We start from the raw sequence: 23,301 nt of genomic DNA, 5'->3' as shown, positions 1-23,301 counted from the left end.
AAAGAGGAATGCTTTAGTTTCTGTGCTTTAAGACACAAGATCCACTGAGTTAAGAACAGCAGAGTCACAGAGGTAACTGAGTCCTGAGTATGACATGATTGGAGCCTCCTACTCATATTCACTGCAAACCAGGTGGAACTTTAACATGAAATACACTTAATCTTTTCTAAACTCAGTTACGTGTTGCTGCAGTCAAATATACGGAGAGAAAAAGGACATTGTAATACAATTTCCTTATTGCCCATGGAAACAACCTGTGTACACTATGAGCTTAACTGTCCTGGTGCAAAGTCCAGTGCTGGTGATGGATGCGCCAGATATTGATGCAGGTGAAGGGTGTGTCACTGTTTTGCATAGATTAGAACATTGCTATGTAATGAGCCCAGCAGGGTAGGACGTTTGTTTAAATGGAGAAGGTTGTTTTGATGTAGCCGCAGATCCTCTGCAAAATAGTTCTGTGAAGGCTATTTCAGTTCAGTAGCTCAACTAGCCTCTGCAGTTCCTTATGGGGCCCTCGTGTGAGGTTCCACAGAGAAGCAGGTCCTCTTGCCATGCCCTTCCTGTTGCCCTGCCTGAGCCTCCATGTGCCCTCTAGCAATGCAGAACCATGGTTACAGAGGCAGCGTCAGGATTTCCCCCAGTCCTGTCTCTCTGCTTTGCACAGCTTCCCTGCCCCCTCTCAGCCCACCCTTACTCAGCACCATCTTGGCTGCAGGCCAATGCAAATACTAAGTGACACTCAGACCCATTGAATGTTGTTCAGTGTTTGCATTGGCCTGCAGCCAAAACACAGTGAGGAAACACCTTCTGCAAGCAGCCTGATCTGAGCCTGTATAGGTGATGTCCACAAAGAGCAGGCAAGTTGTCAGCTCTGAGTCGCCTGACCACAAGATGGGTCATGAAGAACTTTCGCAGGCTGCCATTGCATAGCAGTTGAGCTTTGAGGCTGGGGTTCACCTGACATGCAACTCACTGGGTGCAAACCCCTGCAAGTCAGAACCACTAAAAACTGTCACCAACCCCCACACAGCTGGAAGATAACAAAGCTCCACACAATTCTTACCTCGCTGTAAATCTCTCCAGATCACTGACCAGGGTGAATGTGAGCTGCCTAAGATTGTAAAGGGACATGATCTAACTACAGATCTTACATCTGAAACTATTTCTTACCAGTGTTACAGATAATAACTTATAAATAAATAACTTAATAAATAAATCTATCAGCACCTCTCTCAGCTTGGGTAATGATCCCACTAGACTGGCTGCTTTGACTTTTACTGCAATACCCAACATTTGCTTCTATAATCCTTTCATAGAATAGCAGGGTGGGAAGGGACCTCAGGAGGTCATCTAATCCAACCCCCTACTCAAAGGGGGACCAATCCCCAATTTTTGCCCTAGATCCCTAAATGGCCCCCTCAAGGATTGAACTCACAACCCTGGTTTAGCAGGCTAATGCTCAAACCACTGAGTTATCCATCCCCCACACTGAACTGTCCCTCCCCCCGTAGCTCTTGAAGAGCTTTACAAGAATTATTACTCCCATTTTCTAATCGGTTTCAGTTTTTGGTTTTCAAACTCCTGTCTTGGTTCACAGTGGTTCCAGCCATGAAGGAAACTGATCAAATTATAAAAGTCATGAATTTTTTTTAAAAAACTTGTTTATTTGCTGTTTCATAGGGGTGGTTACAGGCAATATACAGATGTATGTTCAAAGAAAATACACAGGTAGGTATAAAGGTTTTCAGGGTGGCGCAGATAAGAACAAACATAACACTATTGCATAAGTATATGTACTGACTTTATTATACATAGATAAATCCACACGTAATTGTTATAGGTATACAGCAATAGGGCTATGGATATTTGGTTATACTTGAGTAAATATTCAGGTACTATTTATTCAGTATTTAACTAATCAGTATAGGGCCATGTAGTCTTAGCTTGAGTTGGTTTGTTCTTGCTTGTTACATTGGATTCAGTCCTTGTTGTCTTTTATGATACTGTGCTGGCTGCTACATACCAGCTTAGAAGGGTTGCCCTGAACTCTGGAATGCTCCCTGTAAGTGAGCAGGGTTAGGTTTCAGTTAAATCTTGTAGAATTCTGCCTTATAAACCTTTGGGCCGGGAATTTTGTATGTTTTCATACTGTGGACAACATCTTAATATAGGGAGTGTTGTGTAGTCCAGCTTCCTCCCACTTGCGGTAAGACAGAATTTTCTCAGGACTGGCCCCAGCCTGCAGAACAAACTCCCATAAAAATGAAGTACACTCACAAACCCCACCACCTTCGGCTCCCACTGCAAGAAGTACTTTTTTTTTTTTTTTGCTTTGCCTTCTCTACCATAAACACATAGCAACTTGATAATTTGTATTTTAAAAACCTACCAAAAGACTACACCCAACTTCCCCCTGAGAAGATGAGATAGAAAATGCACCACACTTGACAGATGTTAGTGATGTTGCTTAATGTACTACTGGCAGGTGCCCAAACACTACAGTGATTAAGGTGGTATAAGAAGCAATGCAGCATAGAATAGTAAGTGTTTGTCTTTTTTGGGGAAAAAAGTTAATCATATTGGGTAGAATTTTCAAAAGTGCCTAAGTCCCATTTTCAAAACTGTCTTGGGTATTTAGGCTCCTAAATCTCATTGAAAGTCAGTTGGTTGCATAAGCAGTCCCATTGACTTCAGTGTGACTACTTGTGCAAATGACTACTCACCATCAAAAAGAAGGGGTTCACAACCAGGCCCTGTGGGATCTCCATATGGATGACTCCAGGCATAGATCAGTTTGAGAACCTTTGATCTCAGGGATTTAGTGAGCTCTTCCTGTTCCTCTTTTTCTGGTCCTTCCAGGAGAGCAGCTGATCAAATCAGTGAATTTGGCTTCTATCAGGAAATTCTATACTTTGGTGGTGAGATCAGGGTAATGCTCTTGCTCACAGCAAAGGTTTTCGCAAAAAGAACAGGAGTACTTGTGGCACCTTAGAGACTAACAAATTTATTTGAGCATAAGCTTTCGTGAGCTACAGCTCACTTCATCGGATGCATCGGAGCTGTAGCTCACGAAAGCTTATGCTCAAATAAATTTGTTAGTCTCTAAGGTGCCACAAGTACTCCTTTTCTTTTTGCGAATACAGACTAATACGGCTGCTACTCTGAAACCTAGCAAAGGTTTTGGCAGTCGGATAGCTAGCTAGGATCATTTATTTTGCTTTGTTGACAATTTCATTGTACCCTGCGTAGAAAATCTGGAGGAATGCTCTGGAGCACTCTGCTGCTTCCTCATTTGGTATGCGAACAATCTGCTTGTTCTAGTCCCATTGTCAGAATAGTTTGTATGACCAATACTATTATGAATAGTTCCTAAATTAAGTATTACATGTACTAAGATGAAGAGTGAATCATATTACTGTGAACAGTTCATAACACTGTGCACAGTAGTTAATTATAATGATCCCACCCCAGTTTAAGGGCTTGGCATATTTCATAACAATGTAAAATATAATTAACATTTAGTAATCTAAAATAACAGTAGAAAATGAAAAAAAGCAAAATGGTCCATACCAAAGTTGGGCAATAGGTTATTCTATTCAATTCAATTCTGCTATGTTCTAGAGGGTTAGGTCTTTGGGGGTTATATTTCTAAGGGAGGGTCATTGTGGGCGTCAGGGGTTTAAGTGTTTTATTCTCTTGCTTTTACTCCTAAGGGCTACTTCTAGGATCTCCCACGGGAATGCCAGTGATAGCTTTCCATTGCTCTTAGTTTGGAGAATTTCTTGTCTCCATCTCTATGGAATGAGCATTTCTTAAATTTCTTACTGATGCTGAGTTGTACTGCCCATATAACAAGAAGGCTCACTGAGTTGAATGAGACTGTTCGAGTGGTAAAGTTCTACTGAGCAAGGTAAGGGTAGCAAAATCTGGTCCTCGGAATATGTGTCCTAAGATCTAAGCTAGGTTTTTCTTTTCAAACTTTTAATGTAAATGAATGAACAAACAAACAAAGTAATCCCTCAAACTGTTACCCTCCTGAGTCCAGTTTGGCCAGCTAGAGAATCCAGGCCCAGGTCTCTTGCCTCCTCCTCCTATCTCCTCTTGACTGCACCATGCTATTTCCTTGTTATTCATGCATTAAAAAAAGGAATCTAGTTACTGTTCTCATTTTTGTTCTGAATTCTGGGGGGAGAGTGTTGTTCTTTGAGTCACTTGCCACCTTTCCAAGGCTGCTGCTATATTTGATGCAAGTTCTTTTCAATGAGGAACACTTAAAAAACTCAATTTCAGTGCTGACGGTGCAAGTTTCTTCTGGGGCTGTCTGAACAGGCAGCATGCTAAGTGAAGCACCACTGACTTTTTCCCAAGGTAAAATCACTTATTTGCTGGGGTAACAAAGCACAGCACCTGGGTCTGGCAACTGACTTCGTTTTCTGCCTGCATTTACCCTTGCAAACTTCTGTCTGTTTCACCATTACCCTGTTCAGCTCGACCCATGCTGAGGGCCTCACTGGCGACCAGCTGAGAATCAGAGGAGGCACCATAGCAGTACCGTCTATCAGGTAACATAGCTCAAGGTTTGTTTGGTAGAGTTCACCTGGAGATGTCTGCACTTGTAGCTGGAGTTGATCTAACTCTTGGCTGCTTTCCCACCCACAGAGGTTTGTAGCAGATTCTCATTTGGGGTGAGGTATGTTTGCACATGGCAAAAAGGAGCATAACTAATATAAAGTATAATTAAATAGTGGGTAATTGCCATTTTCATTTCCTGCACCCTGCCACAGGCGGTAGTTACATCTTAGTCCATATCAAAATGCTCTTCAGTAGTTTAGCAACAAGGGAACAAAGCTTGTCTGCTACCATATTTATCAAGTCACAGATCAGCAAGATAGCCAGGTATTTGACATTTTAGGACATATTCTGGAAGGATCTCTCCTTGAAAGTGTTCAAGAACAAAAATTTAACAGGAGCTATATGTCATCTTTGTCCCAATTCACTTTGGGCCAGATTGTGAACCCCTTACTCCTCTTGGTGAGCAATTACTCAAATGATCAGTCCCATTGACTTTAATGGCTCTACTTGTGAGAGCAACCACTCACCAGTTGGCATAAGGGGTTCACAACCTGGCCTTTTATGGCCAATATAGAACAGATACTAATAGTCTTATCTACTCCATCAACCAACAGGTGATGATGAAATAGGGCTCTGCACAGCAGCACTGGTCAGATAGACTGCTGATTATTTAAAATAATACTATAGATATACCCTGCGCTTTACAACAGGCTGAACCTGCTAAAGAAAATGGAAGCCTTCCTTGAAGGGATTATATTTTGAAGAAACTATGTTCTAACAACAGAAGCGGGCAGAATACGATGGATAGGAAGTATTTAGGTAAACAGAGTGGCATGTGGTCATTTGAGTTATTTCTGTTATTATTTGTATTGCAGTAGTGCCTCAAGGCCAGGGCTTCACTCTGCTAATCGTTGCACAACACATAAAGCAGAGATGATCCCTGCCCCCAAAGAACTGATGATCTCGTGATTTCCATTCCACTCTTTAAGCTTTTCCACCATATTTTTCCAGCTGAGCAAGAAACATTTTGTAATTCAGTAGAATCATAGAAATGCAGGGCTGGAAGGGACCTCAAGAAGTCATCAAGTCCAGCCCCCCTGTACCAAGGCAGGGCCAAATAAACTCAGACCATAGCTGACAGGTTTGTTTTTAAAAACCTCCAGTCGTGGGATTCCACAACTTCCTTGGAAGCCTATTCCAGAGCTTAATACCCGTATAATTAGAAAGTTTTTCCTAATGTCTAATCTAAATCCCTTTGCTGCAGATTAAGTCGAGTTCTTGTCCTGCTTTCAGGTGATATGGAGAACAACTGATCACTGTTCTCTTTATAACAGCCCTTAACATATTTGAAGACTTATCAGGTTCCTCAGTCTTTTCTCAAGACTAAACGTACCCTGTTTTTTAACCTTGCCTCACAGCTCAAGTTTTCTAAACCTTTTATCAGTTTCATTGCTGTCTTCTGGACTCCATTTTGTCCACATCTTTCCTAAAGTGTGGCACTCAGAATTGGACACAGTACTCCAGCTGAGGCCTCACCAGTGCTGAGTAGAGTGGGACAATTACCTCCACTGTCTTATGTACAACACTCATGTTAATACCCACCCAAATGATATTAGCCTTTTTCGCAACTGCATCACATTGTTGACTCATTCAATTTGTGATCCACTGTAACGCCCAGATCCTTTTCAGCAGTACAGCTGCCTAGCCAGTTAGTCCCCAATTTGTAGTTGTGCATTTGATTTTTCCTTCCTAAGAGAAGTACTTTGCGCTTGTCTTTATGGAATTTCACCTTGGTGATTTTAGACCATTCTCCAATTTGTCAAGATCATTTTGACTTCTAATCCTGTCCTGCAAAGTGTTTGTAACTCTTCTCATCTTGGTTCATCCACAGATTTTAGGAGCATACTCTCACTGGGACTTTCCTCTTACTGTGAAAAGAAAGATGCTGGCCGTTAGGTCTTGTCAACTCCTACTCACTTTGAGCACAACTGCAATAGAAAATTAATGCCCATCCAAAGAGTAAAACTTGTTTTAACTTTAAAAGTTTAGGCTACTATAGAATATAGCAGTCTGGGAGTGGTTATTCATTGATAATAAGAGTTAGAACAAAATAGATATGTCTTGAAAATTTTGCCCATTTGGATTGGTAGTTAATATTTTAATGTATTGGTTTGTGTGTGTGAGTGTTACGCCCTCAACTGACTAAAATTAGTATTGATCAGATTTCGTTCATAGGCCTTCTTATACTTTCAAAAGCTAATGGGGATTCTGCTTTATGTAAATGGAATAGGGCCTTATGCTTTGGAGCAGGAAGACCACAGTGCTATCTTCACTATTACCATGAAGTTCCAAGTGGCCATGGTTTGTAGCACAGTGACAACCATAGAGTTCAAGGAGGCCAAGGATTTATAAAAATGTTAACAAGCAAGAACACCAAATAAGTGTCTTTATCAAGAGGTTCAGAATTGATTTTCTTCATTAACCACAACTTGGGATAACAATTCAAGTGACATTTGATGCTACTCTTTTACAAGGTGTTTTTGCAGCATATGCCCATTGTGGTACTGACCCAATTTAATTCTGCAATTGCTACAGTTTAACATCAAGTTTATTCTGCAAAGGGCCTTGCGGGTATTGATTGTCACTTGTGTTCAATTTTCTGCAGCAGTTTTAAGGAAGTTTTTACTGCAGTCATTTGGAAAGCTTGGGACTGTGCCTGCAAGTTACTGCTGCATTTTCTGGCAGGAATGACTAAAGAGATTGGTACAGAACTGAACATATCTGAGAGGGGAGGCTAGCTGTGCTGACTCTTATGGCACCACATAATGCTGCTGTTGACTGCGCTGGCCTAAATCAGTTAGAAATCAATGGGAGATTTGCCTGAACAAGGGCTACAAAATATGGGCCCTCTCTGTTTGGGTTACCCCTAACAAATGCCTGCAATTTCTCACATTTCTCACAGCAAAGTCATGTTTCTTCTGGGTGTGATCACTGTTCAGATTGCTGGCTTGCTTTTCCTGTCACTGTGGAAAGCTGAGTGATATAAGCAGAATAAAGCATCAGAGGAGCATCTGATTAAAATGATACTGGAGGAATACTGCAAAACATTTCTCTGTGTATTTGCTGGAATTAAAAAGGGACTTAACTTTGGCCAGGCTACCTCCCATTTTGCATGAATGTTTAGAGCAAGTGACCTAATGCTTGCAGAAAGTGGATATGAATTCATGTGTGACTATTCACGTGGGAAAGGGTGTATTTTATATGGGATGGAACACTGCTCCACAGACCATGGAACAGCGTTCCTAAAACCTCTTGTTTGGTTCATATTATTCCTATTGATTTACATTTTTGTTCTGTCTCGAGTAATTGCCTAGATGCAGTTAAACACCAAGTCAATCCACACCACGTCAAAAGAACATGGAACAAAGAAGATCCTCACTATTTGCCTGGGGCAAGGTGGTCTTTTAGGAGCCCTCTTTTTTCCTTAGTGGTGAAAGGCCTAGCAAGAACCATTGGCTGGAAGTTAAAGCCTGACAAATTCAAAAGACAAATAAGGCACTCATATTTAACAGTGAGGGTAGTTATCCATGAGAACAAACTACCAAGGGAAATTATGGATTCTCCCTATCTTGAAGTCTTCAGCTCAAGACTGGATGCCTTTTTGTAAGATATGCTTTAGTCAAACACAAGTTATTGTGCTCAGTAAACAGGTAGCTATGGCCTATGTTATATATGAGATCAGACTACATGATCTAATGTTTCTTTCTGGCTTCAGAAATCTCTGACTGCCCTGTCACTGGCCTCATGCCATTTATATGAGGAAGAGGATGTTAACTCCAGTGGCTCGGATGATTTCAGAGTCAGCTGCTGCAGTATCACAAGAAGCCAGGTCCCAAACCATTTATGGCCTTAAAGATCAAATCACTACCTAAACCTTCTCCTTGAAATCAGCTGGTGCCAATACAGATTCTGGGGCACAAATGCAATGTACTTGCTGCATGAATCAGCAATTAGTATGTAGGCTGCCATGTTTTGCGCTAGCTGTGGTCCCATGTAGAGCGTGGTACAGAAACATAATATTTAAATGAAAAAACATGTTGCTGAGGTTATCTTGGCGCAAGCCCTAAGCATTACCTCTTGCAACACCTCTGCAAGTGTCACCATGTGCTGAGCATCCCAACGGACCCAAAGGCTGCGATGCAGAAATGTGAAGTGACCTGTCACCCTGAGATCACACTAGAAGTGGGCAGCAGAACCAGGAAGAAAAGCCACAATTCCTCAGGCCCAGCTGTAACCGTAAAAGCATCCCTCCTCTGCAGAAAATTATTTTACATCCTATAAATAATTACTGTAAGTGAAATAAAAAGATGGGTCACCTGGGGTTACATTTTCAGAGTGTCACCAGACTCATACGTGCTAAATATACAATTGATTAGATATACATTAGATACATATACATTATACATTAGATAATATACATTAGATAAGTGCCACTTAAAAGGGCAAAACCTCTGTAACGTGCTCAAATGGAAAAGCCAAAATAAGAGGACTGCTCCTGTTCATGTTTTGAAGGGTCTGGTGTTCCAGTTTAGAACTAGATGGGTCTGAGACACGCCCATTTATATTTAATGCCCCTTTACACACCACTTGGACATAATATGACCCTAATGTAAATATGTCCCTAATCTGGTCTGGCAGTTCATAGCTGGCTTTAGTTCCAAAAAAGTTCAAGGAGGGGGTTACTAGCAGCTATTGTTTTGGTTCAGGTTCGTCTTTAACATCAGAGTGATATAGTGTTCTGGATTTCCAGCAGACTAAAAGAACTTGCACCTCTCAGGCAGAGAGACTGATGGGAAATTCTAAATGTGATAATTCCGAGATTCCTAAAGGCCTTTAGAAGGGAAAGAAAAGAAAATATTTTTAAAAGGTAACATTACCTTGGACAAGGAACTAACTTTCTTTGAAGGAAATTACAGAAGAATAAGAAAAAAGAAATATCATTGAGAGTTCTCATCTCTATTAATTGTTTCCACCTAGGGGATTAAGCTGTTAAGACTGAATGTGAATCATATATTTCAGCCTCTGCATACATTTAAGTATTCTTTTGTTCAAGTGGCAGTAAGAGGTTCATCTTGTTGCTCCAATGAGTGGAACTGTAGTCATCCCTGACCTCCCCCCGGCACCACACACACAAGAAAAGTAAGTTGGTCTTGGCATAAGATGTATCACACAGATGTTTCTATGCTTGGATGGTGGCATGGGTGCCGAGGATAAACTGTTCAGACTGATAAAGCAAATATCAGGTCAGACTTGATTAGGCCACAGAAAGAGGGTGGTTTCTATGGTGATGAACAGCAGCAGTTATGGGAGGTATGGTGAGTAGGTGGCAGAGAAAGCCAGTTTAGCTCCATGCAAAAGTGGTTAGTTGCTTTGGTGACTTTTCAGTCTGTGCACTAAAGCGCTTCTTATACAAAATATAAGACGGAGATTGAAGGATCATTGGATACGAGCTATACTTATACGAGCAATAAACATCTATATTGATCAACTATGTTACAATTAACTAGTGGCTGCCAAGACTTCCCATTATTGTTATGCTGCAAACCAGGACCATGAAGAACTTCACATTGGCAGCAGGAATTGAACTGGGGCTTCTCCAAATTCACAGCCCCCCCCCCCCCCCCATGACTGGAGCTAACGGAAAATTTCCATTAATTGTTAGCATTACAGGGCCTAAAGACAGAAAACTGAGCAGTCCTGATTCCATCCAATAGAGGACAGTGGTGCACATACACCCTAGCTAGTTCATTACATTTTAAAAAAGCAGCAAGAAGAGTCAGAGGAATCCACATCTGTATTATAGGCGTGCATAATGAGTCCAGTGCAGATTGACTGCTAGTCTGCGAGCAACATGATATTGCTTTATGTAAAGTCCTTTCAAAAATGCATCTTCACTTTCATACAGTTTTTAATTTGAATAAATTAGTAAAAAAAGAGGGAATAAAGAGAGACCTTAACAAATGATTCTACAAAAAGAACCTCATCTGCAAACAGGTTACTGTGCATATATGAATGACAATCAGGTCTTTTGAAAGTCAAAACGCCTCCACCAACTGGGAGAGTTAAAAAAATGATGATTTTTCCCTAGATTGCTTATTAGAAAGAAAAAGGTGGATATCTGACATAAATCATAGAATCATAGAATCATAGAATATCAGGGTTGGAAGGGACCCCAGAAGGTCATCCAGTCCAACCCCCTGCTCAAAGCAGGACCAATTCCCAGTTAAATCATCCCAGCCAGGGCTTTGTCAAGCCTGACCTTAAAAACCTCTAAGGAAGGAGATTCTACCACCTCCCTAGGTAACTCATTCCAGTGTTTCACCACCCTCTTAGTGAAAAAGTTTTTCCTAATATCCAATCTAAACCTCCCCCACTGCAACTTGAGACCATTACTCCTCGTTCTGTCATCTGCTACCATTGAGAACAGTCTAGAGCCATCCTCTTTGGAACCCCCTTTCAGGTAGTTGAAAGCAGCTATCAAATCCCCCCTCATTCTTCTCTTCTGCAGGCTAAACAATCCCAGCTCCCTCAGCCTCTCCTCATAAGTCATGTGTTCCAGTCCCCTAATCATTTTTGTTGCCCTTCGCTGGACTCTCTCCAATTTATCCACATCCTTCTTGAAGTGTGGGGCCCAAAACTGGACACAGTACTCCAGATGAGGCCTCACCAATGTCGAATAGAGGGGAACGATCACGTCCCTCAATCTGCTCGCTATGCCCCTACTTATACATCCCAAAATGCCATTGGCCTTCTTGGCAACAAGGGCACACTGCTGACTCATATCCAGCTTCTCGTCCACTGTCACCCCTAGGTCCTTTTCCGCAGAACTGCGGCCTAGCCATTCGGTCCCTAGTCTGTAGCTGTGCATTGGGTTCTTCCGTCCTAAGTGCAGGACCCTGCACTTATCCTTATTGAACCTCATCAGATTCCTTTTGGCCCAATCTTCCAATTGGTCTAGGTCCTTCTGTATCCTATCCCTCCCCTCCAGCGTATCTACCACTCCTCCCATGGTGTGCAGTGATGATGATGGTATGCAGTGTAGTTATAGCTGTGTCAGTCCCAAAATATTAGAGATACCGGGGACAAAGGTAATATCTTGGTCCAATAAAAGAAATTACCTCAATCACCTTGTCTCTTTTAATTGATTTTATGCACTCTGGTAACCATGCAGCAAAGTGCACTGTACACGCTGAGGTCTGATACACTGATTATTGAATTATATAATTAAATTGACTGATACTATTTTCATTAAAAGGAATATTACTCCCACAAAACACATTGAACTTGTGTGCTGGCTCTTTCCAATGAGCAGTCCCCAGGCCCATGGACACCGTAGGATTAAGTTCACTAGGCAGACTAATGACAGCAATCAGTAAACAACAACAACAACAACGAAAAGCTTTATCGTGGAAGCTTTCCAAAGGATGTAACTCAGGTGAGATGTTTTCTTCTAAAAATGATTGCTTTTGTCTTTTGTAGTCTGAATCACTCTGTTCCAATACTGTACTAGATATTTTTCATTGAATAGCACATGTGGTTATCAGCAGGGATTCTAGTTTTCTGTGATAAAACCCCCCACAAAATTCTCTGATAAAAAAAACATAAACATCAGTATTTTTCCACAATTAAAATGAAATGCTGAACTTTAGTTTCCTAGCCACAATATATATAGGTATCAGTTGAACACAATGTTTTGTTTATATGTCTACAATTTTTAAGCAAGTTCAACGCCTACCATTGCCATCATTATAATAAAATAAAATGAATAGAATGATCCAGTCACAGTGCATTTCAGAGTAACAGCCGTGTTAGTCTGTATTCGCAAAAAGAAAAGGAGGACTTGTGGCACCTTAGAGACTAAGGTGCCACAAGTCCTCCTTTTCTTTTCACAGTGCATTGTTTCCTTACTGTCATTGATGGCCCTGCTGTTTCAGCTTCTTGTTTTTTGTTTCTTTTCAGTTTATGTTTAGCACTTTCCATGTGTTCTGCCTTTGTTTTTGCAATTGTCTGCCTTTGAACGTAATCTACAGCCTTGCTGCCTTTGGTACAGAATAGCACATCACCATCAATGTGAAATTTGTCCTTGCCAAACTCAGTGATATGGTCTTTAGCGGTGATTTTTAAAGTTTTCGGCCTCTTTTCAGAACTTTAATTACTCTTGTCTGGAGGCTGAAGTGAAATTTGAGATGCATTAAAACACGAACCCCTATACACCATTGAGTAACCTCTATACGCTGGACGCAGTGTATTGGAGTATAGCTAGCTATGTAAATTTAAAGTGCATTTTAAAAATCATCCACAATGTGGGAGGTTGTGTGCATTGAATAAGTGACACTGGTAATTTCAGTAAAAAGGAGTTAATTTATGTTTTTATTTTTTCACAAAATATAAAAATTAAAGATTCTCTATAAAAACATAAATTCCATGTTTTTCCATGTCAAATGGATTTCTAGGATCCCTGGTTATCAGAGACCTCTGATGCAGGCAGTTTGACACTGTGTCAGCTCAGAATTGGCCTATATGACAGGCTGACTCTCTACGGAAGCAGCATTGTAGGGTGGATGGAGCTTAGGGTTGGGAGTCAGGCTGTCCTAAATTCTAATCCTGGCTCTGCCAGAAACCTCCATAAATTTGGGTAGATCAGTTTGCTCCTTCAGTTCAGTTTCTTAGTTAACTACTTCATCGGGTTATTGCAAGGAGTAAGAAGTTAACCTCTGTCAAGTGCTATACAAATGCTAACAATTATTATTTTCCCTAGTTTGTACTGGAGTGAAAAAAAAAAAGAATGTTGCTATTTCCTGGGGTCTGCCCACTTGAAAAAAACAGACAACTCTGTTCATAACGGAGGATTCTTTTTACAAACACTTGTGTCTCTGTGAAATGAAAGGCTATAACCTTAAATATGATGCTATCAAAGAGAATTAGTTAAAACATTTATAAAGCAAACCCCTGCCCAAAAAAGAGACCCCACACTGCAAAAAAATGTGAAATAAAAGATATTGTTTATGCTATTAGAAAGCTTTTGTTCGAGAGAAAAATAAAAGTTAACTTAAAGCTTCTGAATACCCATGCCAGACTCTGTTAGCTTACTCTTTCTCATGAATCAACAATCCACTAATGTTTATGAGTGATTGAGAGGGACTGCATCTCTCCCCTTTATTTTGCCTTTTAGTTTCACAAACACAGCCCCATTTCTCTCTTTCTCTTAGAGGAGGTCTAAGTGGTAGATCATGTGAACTTTTGATGAGCCATCCAGACAGATTGATTTAAAGTATCTCTTCTTTTTAGCATATCATGGAATCATAGAAACATAGGGTTGGAAGGGACATCAAGAGCTCATCTAGACCAGCCCCCTGCATTAAGGACCAGGAAATACCTAGACCATTCCTGACAGATGTTGGTCTAAACATTCTTAAAAACCACCAGTGATAGGGATTCCACAATCTCAGCTTTGCTTTTGAGTTTCAAGACTGAAGTCATTGTAAAATGAAATTTGATCCCACAAAGTGTTGATCAGTACAGGTCTGTGTGGGCCTAATTGTAAAGCCCATATTGAACCTGACTGGCCACACAGCTGACCCAACCTCACCTGAACAGCGCTGTAGTGTAAAAAAAAAAAAAGTAGGTAAAACTAACCTAACCTAAACTCTATCCACCCCAAATAAGAAGTGGATAAAGTCTTATAGTAAATGTCATATTCCCCTCTGTTTACCTCCAACTATAACTCAGCCCAAGAGCATCGACTCGAGTTGTTTTCAGACCTGACTTGAACCCGACACTTCCCCCTGAACCTGTGTCAAGTGCTGTGGCCACTGCCTTGTCCTCAGGGCTTGGCATGGTGGGGGCTTCCTGCTGCCCAGGCCCCATCCCCACAATCCATCTCTGTCTGCCTCCTGCCTGTGGGGCTGGCCTACGTGCCTCTCTGTTGCCACACCCCGCTGCCTTGCTGCATGGCAGAGTGAAAGGTGCTGTGATCTGTTGATACACTCACCCCACAGCACACACAGTGCAGTGAGATGGCAGTGGCCAGCAGGAGCGGGGCATGCAGCTGCCACTGTGCCAACCCCTTAGATAGGAGGAGGTGATCGGCATCTACCTGACCTGAGCCAAAGCCAGCTGGGTTGTTTTCAGACCTCACTCAGCTCAAACCCAACGCTTGCAGCCAGGTCCCGTTGTGTTCAGGTTGTGTTGCATGGCTCTAGTGACCACCCTCAACTTGCATAGACTTCAGATGCTCTGCATCTCACCCAAGTGAGCAGAAGGCGAAGAATGTCATATGCAACTGAAACTGTAGGAAGAATTCTAGGTAGGCAGACTGTAAGTGCCAGAACTGGCATTTGATATGAGCATGACAGTTGACTTAAAAACATATCTACTCTTGTTGGAAGTACCATGAGATCATTAGGTGGCAAGAGCCATCGGTGGCAAGTACTTCGTTCTTCTTCTCATCCAAAGGAAGGCGTCTCCAAGCGCATAATGCTTACTACACCATGCTGGGGTGGAGATAAAGGCAACTTTTAAAAATTAGTTTTACTGATTTATGAAAGCAATTACTCAGTAAAGTGGAAATTAGGGTAACCTTATTCCTGCAGGACACATGGGGATGTGAATTACTAATTGATTCTGAGAATTAGTGCCACCAATTGAAACCCTGATTCAGAATGTTACTAAGCCTGTCCCTAACTAAGCACATAAATAATCCAATGGAAGTGAATGGAACTACTTGCATGCCTAAAGTTAGACATGTAAGTAACTTATTGAATCAGGACCTGAATGATCTTCTCTTCCTGCAGCCTCTAGTTGTTCCTTGAAGAACTCCCAGCCAACTATTGATGTGACTCAACCCTACATAACTGGTGAGATTTAACAGGATAAGAAGATAAAGTGACTTAACTGTCATGACAAGGAGCTTTCTATGAACCATGACAGTTAGGTCACTTTATCTTCTTGTCCTGTTAAATCTCACAAGTTATGTAGGGTTGAGTCACATCAATAGTTGATTGGGAGTTCTTCAAGGAACAATTAGAGGCTGCAGGAAGAGAAGATCATTCAGGTCCTGATTCAACAAGTTACTTACATGTCTAACTTTAAGCATACAAGTAGTTCCATTCACTTCCATTGGATTATTTTTGTGCTTAGTTAAGCACATGATGGATTAAAATGTATGTCTTAATGTATAAGACATTAGATATTCTAATGGAGAAAACTTTCTCGAGATATTAATATTAAACATGCACTATCAGGATGTGGTTTGAATTATTATTCATGGACATAGAATATGTATTTTTTAAGTAGCATTGTCGATTAATGCTAGAAAAATCTAATTTGTAATTTAAATGTAAATCAGAATTGACTCAGAATATAATTAAGCTTCAAACTAATAGGTAGTATCTACTAGCTAGACAAAATTTTGTCTTTCGCCTAAGACTTAAGAATATATTATTCACTTTAAATGACTCCATGTACATCACTTGTAGGAATGTGCTATAAAAATGTAAATAGCACTCTAAAAATTAGATTGCACACTGCTGTATTTTGAATCAACACATTTCTATGAAATTGAACAATTATAGTTCCATCAGAGAGTTAAATGGGATTCTGTCTCAGTTCATACAGACTTCAGGGGCTGCAAATAAGCTAAGGGAATGCCAGAAGGAAACAAAATTAAGGTCACCATAGCAGCACTGCACAGGTCTTCCCTGTGATTTTTGCTAGTAACAGAAATTTACATTAAAAATTCCCATAATTTAAAGGCTATGGACTGTACTTTGAGTCCCATGGATTAAAGAGCTAGGCCCAGACCTGTTCTTTAGTGAGACGCTATAAACAGAGGCATTTTGGAAGGAAAAAAAAGTAGGTTTCCACTAGATTAGGTGAGATATTGGAAGGACAGAATGGAAGACTTGCAAATATATTACTAACGTAGGATCTGTCACTCCATCTGCAGTATGTAGATCCAGCATCCTTAACCCACACAGAGGAATAAGATTGTTCTCTGCTACCCTGGATGACTGAAGTTGCTTCTAAACCCAGATCTCCGAGACATCAAAATGAGCTGTCACAGCCACATGTGCTCAGCAAAGGCTGCTTTTTAAAGTGTAAAACTTATAAAGAGTCCTCGCATATCACATGACTTGAGTGGTCAATGCTAATCATCTTCTACAAAGGAAATACTGAGACATCATAAGCCCAAATTTTGTCTTCAGATACATGGGCCCAACTCTCATTGATAGGCAGAATGGAGCATTATTACTGAATGCTGAAATTAAGATTTTAGTAGTGACATGGGTTCTTCAATGCATAGACACATCAGGGAAGCACTGATTTGGTGACATGGGAGGTGTCAATCATTCTCCTTGAAGTAAGGTTTCTCAGTCCCTTAGAAATGCTCAGCAACTCTCAGGATTGGACCCTTGATGTTTCCTTAATACAAATGATGGGCTGGATTTCAATGGGAAATTGGCTCTTGTACAGAATGCAACATGAGGGCTCTGTATCCCTACACAGTATTCAGAGGTAGAATGATGTATTGAACTATGTAAATGTATAGCAGAGCAAGAGAAAAATCAGGTACAGGCAAGAGAACAAGATATGTTTCAGATGAATTTTAAACAGAGCTGGAGATTTGATATCGTGGCTTCTCCCTTAACTGGGAATTCCCACGCTTCTATTCTTTTGTATAATTGTTTGTCAGTCAAAAGGGCCCTTTCAGTTTAACTTCTAGTGATTATACAGTTTTAGTATTCACTGAGATCTTGACTGAGAGCGGGTCTACACAGGGAAGTTTCACCTGATTAAATTCAATGTGAATTTAAGTGGATTTAGTTAAACCAGTGCAAAAGGCTGTGTAGACACTCCTATTTCATCTTATTTTCGTTTAGTTTATGTTGATTAGGAACAGGTTTAAGCTAAACTGTAAAAAGCCATTCTTTAACTGAAATAAAAGTGTCCAAACAGATTTTTGCGCTATAACTTTGTTGTGTAGACAACTCCTAAGTTCAAATTCCCACTGGCTTCAATAAGTGATTTGCCTAAACAAGGACTTCAGGTGTTGGCCCTATGTTTTATGATTATCCCTCAGAGCTAACCCTGAGGTAACACAAGCTCTTTAGCAGATTGCAATACAACAGTGAAGATTAAAAGTTAATTAAAAAATGCAAGTGTTGCACGGCTGACTAAAGTTTAGGGTTGTCATTTTTTGCAGCCCTACGTTAAAGGGTGACTAAAGATATCTTACATTGTTGGTGCTTGTTTATTCCTGTTCTCAGTTCCATGGGGGAAGGGTTACTGGAACATGAATCAGATTCAACATAAAGCATCCAACTTGGGCTGTGGGACCCTTCTCAGAGTTTGCCTTCTCTTCTCTCCCCATGGTTAGTGAGCCAATAGTATAAAAGTGAAGATCTGCAGAGAGCTCCCTCTGAGCTTTGCTCACTTTCCCCTCCAAAACCTGTTCTTCATTCCTTGCTCTCCTACTTGTGCTTTCCCCTCAGTGTTACTTAGCTTGGAGAAAAGGGAGGAGCAATAGGCTTCAAGAACAAATGTTTCCACTTGTAGGAAACATTTTATACTAGAGCAGAGAACATCCCTCCTCAGACACCATTGCCATAGCACAGGGCCTATCACAGGAGTGAGTTGGGGCTATGTTCTTTATTAAAAGCCTCTTAACATGCTGGAAGCTCATTGGGCCAAAACATCTTTGGGGATAATTGTACTGAAGACTGTGGAGTTAGACTAAGGATGAATTTAGATCACTCATTACTAATTTGTTTAAGGTTTGACCAAAACTGGAGAATTAACAGCAAAATATTTTAGAAGGGCATCCCCACCAATCATATCTTTAAGCAAGATATTAAATCCAGCTGTGTGACTCCAGTAAAGAAAAATATTTTCATCAGGATCATATATTAATATTTTAATCAGATACTTTTGGACAGTGGGCTTGATTAATTCTGTAGTGGGGACATGAGTCGTCTTTTATATAATAATCTCCCAAGAAAAAGAGTAGAAGTTCCAGCACGTGGGATATTTAAAACGGGGCTAGACAGCACTAGAAAATACACTCTTGGGAACAATCCTACACTGGAAAGGAGCCAGACTGGATGATGTACTCGGTCTTTTTCTCTCTAACGTCTATTATGTCTGTGATCTTGATGGTGATTTATTTATTTCATTTTACCACCTCCACTTGAGATGATCAGAAAAAGTGAATCTAATGAAAGTGACTCCCTTAGAGGTTGAGATCCACAATTGAGGAAGAAAGGGATACTAGAATTATTTATATTTTTACTTTATGAATAATTTTGTGGCTATGATAAGTAAAATTACATTCAGGAAAAACACAATTTTTCCCCCAGGGAGTTAAAATGAAAATTAATTGAAGAGTGACAGTAAGAGTAATTGTAGGTTTTAGTAAACTGCATCTTAAAGAACAATGCATTCTTGTACTCCTCTGCCCCCCCCCCCCAATATGGCTCATAGGTTGTAGATCACAAACATCTTCCTGTGTCGTATTTGTGGCTTATAATATGCCAGCAAATTGGAATATTTCAGATTTGTTAACTTGTTTTAGTGTGAATAATAGCTTACTTGTCGGAGCAGGAGTTGCTTCCTCTTTATGGGCTGAATGTTACAGTCCACTTAAGTTTGTGCACTACCTGGTACAGCAAGACAGGAGGAAGAAACAAGCTGAATCTAGCAGAAAGCTTATTGAAAATGCACAGAATACCATCCTCAGCCAAGTAGAAAATTTTACCCCTCTTTAATGGTGTGTGAACTTCCATGCTCTTATTTTTCTTTAATTAGTGAGTAGCTAGCTACCCTGTTTCAGTTTTAATAAATAAAGAGGCATCTATATTACTTGTATAGGCACTGATCCTGCCAGGTGATGAGCACCCCTTATGAGGTTCAAAGCAACCCTCAACTCCTGTTGATGTCTTTAGTGTAGTAGATGGAAATGAAGGGTCCTCAGCAGGATTAAGTCGTCTCTCACAATCCAAATTCTATTCATAATATACTATTTCACCAACAGGTTACGCTACTTACATGCATTCTGATTGCTAATTGTATCCCATTATTTCAGAAAATTCCGGAAAAAGAAAGTACCAATTGCACATTTCTCCTTCCTATGTATTCTGAGCACCTGACTAATCATTTTGTCTGATCAAATGGTCCCATCACCCTGGCTTGTCATCAAAATAAGACTGGTGCTAATGTAGGGGATCAAAATATGACACATTGGAGAAGTGTTAAAAAATAGTTTCTCTAGGGAGGCTTCCCATTCTGAAGCAATCAGTTGGCAAGGGGAAGAGAGCGGGGTGGAGGGAGGGGAAGGGAAGGGAGTCAGGGCGTAAATCAGCCACGATGCAACCAAATAAACATCAGAATCTTAGTTAGTTTTATGTGCTGACAATAGGCTTGCTGCTAAAGGAGACACACAAAAAAACAACCCACACAATCCCTGGAGGAAAAACAATTGCAGTAGACAGGGCACCCTGGAATACTCTGGGGAAGGAATAACAAGTTTTAAAAAAATACAATTTATATTAGTTGCTTGAGTCACTTGCTGATCACACAGAATAAGTGATTCTCTTGGAGGGATCTGAATAAAGGGTGGGTAGAAGAGCTAAACAGTGCAGCGGAAGAACATGGGCCACATTGCCTTTGGTCCTTGTGTGACAGCATGGAGGTGGAGAGGGCCTTGTGATTCTGATTTAATATTGATACTGCAATAGGATTGGCAGCCCATTGTGCCAGACACTGAGCAACTCCATACACAGACAGGTCCCAGCCCAGAGAGCACACAATTTAAGATAAGTTGCATACAACCTCAAGTCCCCTCTCCGCTGCAATACCCAGAGGAAATCAGCCAGTTAATGATGGCCTGGGGTTAATTTGTACTTTGATTATTTACACTTATGAATTTTTTTTTTTTGCAAATAATATTGAATGAGATAGAAACTAACAGACTTACTAAAATATATATTGACATTTGTTTGTATCTAGATGTCTGATAACTCAAGTTGCAGTGGGGGAGGTTTAGATTGGATATTAGGAAAAACTTTTTCACTAAGAGGGTGGTGAAACACTGGAATGCGTTACCTAGGGAGGTGGTAGAATCTCCTTCCTTAGAGGTTTTTAAGGTCAGGCTTGACAAAGCCCTGGCTGGGATGATGTAACTGGGAATTGGTCCTGCTTTGAGCAGGGGGTTGGACTAGATGACCTTCTGGGGTCCCTTCCAACCCTGATATTCTATGATTCTATGAACTCCACAGCTAAGTGTCAGGGCCTTCAGAAGAGCATTTACAAGCAGTAATTATTTGGATGGAGAGTAATCATGTTTGAAAATACACTCAGTTTTCTTTGGGATGTTCCTCTTTTGCTTTTCTCTCCAAAACCCACAATATTAAATAATGGCACACCATTGTGTACTGTACATGGTGTGAAATAATAGCTTCCTTTTAACATCTTCATTTGTCTTAAAATCATTCTACTTTAGACTGGAAGTCTTTCAAAGAAGTCTAATCTCTACTACCTCCAGCCTTCTGATGTCTGTGTCATATAATGCAGGTGCTTCCAGAAGACAGAGTAATATGGTTAGTACACTAGTTTGATACATTTTCACTTTGGTATCAAATAAGGTTTTTCTCATTCCATAATGTTGTTAATCCATCAAGAGTTAATCTCCTTAGATCAGTGTTTCCCAAACTTAGGATGCCGCTTGTTCAGGGAAAGCCCCTGGTGGGCCAGGCCGGTTTGTTTACCTGCCGTGTCCACAGGTTCGGCCAATCGCGGCTTCCCACTGGGAAACACTGCCTTAGATTATGCAGATCACATTGTACAACTGGGAGACACCTTTGAATTAATGAGGATACTCTTTGCTACTTTGGAAAAGTGGTGTTGTAACAGGCATGTGCTACTCATCACTCAGTGACGCCTCCTGGTGGCTCATCTGGGGAATTAGCTCGCCACTATCCACACGCTGTACAGCAGTCGCTCAGCCCATTGCCTCAGTCACTGGCTCTGCAGCCCCTCTCTTGCTGGCAGGAGCTGCCGTGTCTCTGCTTCATGGCTTAGCCCTCCAGCCAAGTCACAATCATCCTCCCCTTCTGGGGTCTCACCAGAGCCTCTCTCAGGCAGCCTCCATATCCACTGTGCTGAGGGTGCCTCTCCCACCATGGCAACCCAGGCCCACCTTCTACATTGGGTTCCAACCCAGGGGCCTCTGAACCAGCTGTTCAGGTCTATTCTCTCAGCCCTCACTGCTCCTTCCCTGGACTACTGCTGCTTACTCTCCTATTACAGGTTTCAGAGTAGCAGCCGTGTTAGTCTGTATTTGCAAAAAGAAAAGGAGTAATTGTGGCACCTTAGAGACTAACCAATTTATTTGAGCATAAGCTTTCGTGAGCTACAGCTCACTTCATCGGATGCATAAAAGTGGAAAATGCAGTGAGGATGTTTTTATATACACAGACCATGAAAAAATGGGTATTTATCACTTCAAAAGATTTTCTCTCCCCCCACCCCACTCTCCTGCTGGTAATAGCTTATCTAAAGTGATCACTCTCCTTACAATGTGTATGATAATCAAGGTGGGCCATTTCCAGCACAAATCCAGGGTTTAACAAGAACGTCTGAGGAATTGGGGGGGGGGGGAAGGGGGTAGGAAAAAACAAGGGGAAATAGGTTACCTTGCATAATGACTTAGCCACTCCCAGTCTCTATTCAAGCCTAAGTTAATTGTATCCAATTTCCAAATGAATTCCAATTTAGCAGTCTCTCGCTGGACTCTGGTTTTGAAGTTTTTCTGTTGTAATATCGCAACTTTCATGTCTGTAATCGTGTGACCAGAGAGATTGAAGTGTTCTCCAACTGGTTTATGAATGTTATAATTCTTGACATCTGATTTGTGTCCATTTATTATCAGGCCCACCTTGATTATCATACACATTGTAAGGAGAGTGATCACTTTAGATAAGCTATTACCAGCAGGAGAGTGGGGTGCGGGGAGAAAACCTTTTGAAGTGATAAACACCCATTTGTTCATGGTCTGTGTGTATAAAAGCATCCTCACTGCATTTTCCACTTTTATGCATCCAATGAAGTGAGCTGTAGCTCATGAAAGCTTATGCTCAAATAAATTGGTTAGTCTCTAAGGTGCCACAAGTACTCCTCTCCTATTACAGGCTCCTACTCTCCCCTCTTGTATAAGGGAGTGAGATTGCAGGCTTCCTCGCTGCAGCCTTCTTCTGTGTTGCCAGCTCCCTGACTTTATGGAAGCCCTGCCTGTTTCTGCCCAGGTGAGCTTCATCCCCAATTAAATCTCATTGAATCCTAGCTACCCTCCAGGAGCAGCCTATGGCTAATTGGCCTCTCTTGCTTTTATTCACCCTTCCAGGGTCTGTGTGGGGGTGAGCTCCTCATCCGAGGTGTAGTTGACTTGAACTTGTAATAAATGCCAAAAAGATAAATGTGGTTGCATCTTGGGAAAGGGACAATAGAGAAAATGTTGAAATGAAGCAGCAGTGAAGTCACAGAACAAGTAGAATCTTCTGTGTACTTAAGAAGCTTGATCAGTGCTGAAAGTTCCACCAAAAATGAGTTTTGAAGGAGATCAGCCTTAGTCACTAGCGCTGCAGAGAAACTGGGAACTAATATACATTAATAATA

This window comes from Lepidochelys kempii, chromosome 3 (assembly GCF_965140265.1).
Source record: "Lepidochelys kempii isolate rLepKem1 chromosome 3, rLepKem1.hap2, whole genome shotgun sequence".
In the NCBI taxonomy this organism is placed as follows: Eukaryota; Metazoa; Chordata; order Testudines; family Cheloniidae; genus Lepidochelys; species Lepidochelys kempii.
This window is presented reverse-complemented; position numbering follows the sequence as displayed.